Below are 3,676 nucleotides of genomic sequence, written 5' to 3' on the forward strand. Positions count from 1 at the left end.
GAATAGTTCCGAAGAGTGTGTTGTTGCTAAGATCGAGACTGGGGAGGTTTGGAAAGGAAGAGAATTTTAAGTTATCGAGCTTACCTTGCAAACCTACTTTTGTTAGGTTTATTTGTGTAACACTACCTTCTGGGTTGCATGCTATTCCCGTCCAATAGCATGGGCTTTTAGTGGTTGCATTGTGAAGCCACCATGAATTGAGAGGACCTTGGCTCAGGAGGCTGGCTTTCCAAATGAGGAGAGCCACTGCTTCTACTGATTTTGCCGTTGTTGAAGTACCAGAAATCTTCACAAGGTAGAAGAGTAAAGCGAAGAGGGAGAGCGAGAGTGATTTCTCAACAGCCATGGTTTGTTGGTTGTGTTTGGGTTTTTCGTGTATGTGTAATGTCTATTTAAACTGATAAAGTCATCTCGTTTTATGCCATGTTTTGAGGGAAATAATTGTTTACATAAACTAAAGTGGAGGAAGACGAGTGTGTGGGGTCTCTCTTTTTTATGTTTTTTTAACTCAAAGTGGTTGAAGATGAATGTGTGGAGTCTCTCTTTTATGTTGTTTTATCTTTTCGTAGAGTATTGGTGGGGCAAAGAGAGGACAATGCAAGATGAGGACCCCGAAATTAGTCTTTGGTGCGCCTTAGAATTATTAGATTCCAAGAGCACATTAGCGCATAAACAAATTGCGTTTGAAGAAAGTGGTGTAAATAGAGAAAATTACTCTCAGTGGTCATTAAAAAAAAGATAAAGAAAAAAGCAAATGACAATGATAAATCGAACCCCATATATCTAAAATCGACCCCCATATAAGGCAGTGCTTAGAGAGAGATAGAGAAAGAGGGGAGATCAAATGGTCCTACTTAATCAATTATCTCTTCAACTCCCATATGGCTGTTGAATGTGAATCATTTCATTGCTAATTATTTCTGTTAACTATGCTATCTGCATTATTCTTGGGTAGCAGTTCAATTCATGCAGTTATAGCAGGACAGATCAGTGGGTTAAATCTAGTTTGTTATAATTATTTTATTTTTGATAAAACCTAGATTGTTATACTATAGTAAATTTTTAATGTTTCTATTTTTGCAGAAGGAATTAATGATTCTCCAATCGAGGAAGTAAGGCTTACTGTTCCAGGCACCGATGACCCGGCATTGCCAGCTTTAACTTTCCGAACCTGGATTTTAGGAGCCACAAGTTGTGCTATACTATCTTGATTGAATGGATTCTTCGATTTTCGTCAAAACCCAGTTATTATTCCATCCTTATTCGTCCAAATCTTAACTCTCCCCTTAGGAAAACTGATGGCTGAAACATTACCTGCTCGACCCATAAGAATTATTGGGACAAAATGGACATTTTCCTTGAATCCGGGCCCTTTCAACATAAAAGAGCACGTCTTGATTTCCATCTTTGTAGGGTCGGCAGTTTCCCCTTTTGCAGTGGGGATTTATGTGCTGTTAAGAAGTTTTTATCATAGAAGAATGCACATGTTGGTTGTGATGCTCTTGACTTATACATCCGAGGTACAACATGGATTAATAAATAGATTTGAAACTTTCTCCTTAACAGGAACTAATAAAATTGTCATCCGTAATTTTGTTTTCATTTTTGTTAAAGTAATACATTTATTTGATGAGCATGTATTATAGCTGGTGGGATATGGATTTGCTGGTGTACTTATGCATTACGTCGGTGCCTCACCTTACATGTGGTGGCCTTCATACCTGGTTACGGTGTCTTTCTTCAGGTGTCTTTCTTTCTCTATCTCTCTCTATTTTACAGTAGTTCACCCATAATTGATTGATTGATTTTGATTCTATAGGGCATTGCATGAGCAGCAGGAAGTGAGGTCTAAGGGACAGCTTACAAGAATTCAATTTCTTTTTATTGTCTGCGTCTCAAGCTTTGCTTATTACGTCATCCCAAACTATTTCTTCCCTTCTATAACTGCACTCTCATTTATTTGTTGAATATGGAAGAATTCGGTCACAGCCCAACAAAGTGGCTCTGGTTACCACGGCCTTGGCCTTGGCTCATTTGCATCAGATTGGGCAGCCATTACCGGCCTCCTAGGAAGCCCCTTAGCCACCCCTCCTCATGCAATCATAAACAATCTAGTTGGATTTCTACCATTACTTTACGTAATAACACCCATTTCTTATTGGACTAATTCATACAACGCCAGGCGATTCCCCATTTTCAGTTCACATCTATTCGACGATAAGGGGCAAAGATATAACATTTCACGGATTTTAGACAAGAACAGCTTTAGTTTTGATCGACAAGGGTATGATAATTACTCACAGATTAATCTCAGCATGTTCTTTGCGTATGGTTATGGATTAAAATTCGCAAGTATGAGTTCCGCACTGACTCATTTTGCTCTCTTCTATGGGAGGTAAAGCTCTTTCTTCCCCATGTTTTTTTATCATATCAGCTGATTGTATAATATGTTGTCATTCTTTTTTATTCTAGAACACTTTGGCGCCAGTTGAAAGAAGCTTGTCGAGGCCTATCTCATACGGGAGGTGATATTCATAACAGGCTTATGAGAAGCTACGACCCTGTTCCACAATGGTGGTTCTACTTAATCCTGGTTTCCACGATTGCTTTGTCAATTTTCGGTTGCTGTTACTTTGGACAGGAACTCCAGCTACCTCCGTGGGGAGTACTACTGGCTTGCGCTATGGGCTTAATTTCCACAATTCCTAACTCTGTAATCTTTGCTACAGCAAATATGGTAAGAAACTTATACAAGTCATTAAACCTAGAGGAATTAGGGAATGATGTATAACACATGTAAACCCATATGCGATCAGGGTGGAACTTGGGTCAGGCTGACAGGCTCAACCCTATTTCGGCTCAGGTTAGGTTGGTGTTTTCTCAAATTTTTTGGGAAAAGCTAACCTGGTTTAATTTTGGGTTGGGTTAGGGTTGACACCTTGGTCAAACCGACCCCACCTGAACCCAACCTCAGTTTATTGTGATTTTCAAAATCTTAGTGTTATTTTTTTATATTTTTGCTCTTGGCTAACACACAGCCCAGCTCAATCACCCGATTTGGGAAAAACAGGTTTGATTGTTTGGGTTAGGGTTGACAAATTAAGAGGCAGGTTGGGTTACGGTTGACAATTCTTGACCCGAGACTTGGGTTCGGTTGAGTTCGTGTTGTGGAAATTATATCTCGGGTTGGGCTACGGTTGGCCTCAACCAGCGACCCGAGTTGCACCCCCCATGCGAGGAGAATAGTTCTTCAGTAACACCAAAAAAAATAGGATATGAGCTTCAAGTGATTTAAATGTTACTATTTAGGGGTGTAAACGAGCCGAGCCGAGCTTGGCTCGGCTCGGCTCGGCTCGTTAAGCTCACAAGTGAGGCTCGGGCTCGAACCAGGCTCGGCTCAGTCAGGCTCGCAAGCCTTACTGAGCTCGGGTTATATTATGTTCACACCCCTCATCTTCCCTGGACAGCCCTACTAGTGTAATTTGACTACTTTTTTTACACTATGGGGGGTGGTCCTAGTAAGAAATGAGGTTCCAAAAATGAAGTGACATATTTTGCCCCCCCCCCCCCCCCCCTCACTCCATGGACAACCCTTTTAATGTATATATTAATATAATGTGAGAAAACGGTTTCTACACATATGTGTAGAGAGTTCTCTACACACTAGATTAAAATA

General features: G+C 40.5%; 1 pseudogene across 1 annotated transcript; it reads left to right on the forward strand.

The window, feature by feature from the left end:
- Positions 1–929: 929 nt before the first annotated feature.
- Positions 930–2,815, forward strand: LOC143891301 (oligopeptide transporter 5-like; annotated as a pseudogene). The gene is made up of 5 exons (XR_013255288.1): positions 930–990; positions 1,084–1,520; positions 1,647–1,744; positions 1,820–2,395; positions 2,473–2,815. The product of XR_013255288.1 is annotated as an oligopeptide transporter 5-like (transcript).
- The last annotated feature ends 861 nt before the right edge of the window (positions 2,816–3,676 follow it).

Source organism: Tasmannia lanceolata, unplaced genomic scaffold, assembly GCF_043159265.1.
Source record: "Tasmannia lanceolata isolate RefF3 unplaced genomic scaffold, GAP_Taslan_0.1 ptg000013l, whole genome shotgun sequence".
Classification (NCBI taxonomy): domain Eukaryota; kingdom Viridiplantae; phylum Streptophyta; class Magnoliopsida; order Canellales; family Winteraceae; genus Tasmannia; species Tasmannia lanceolata.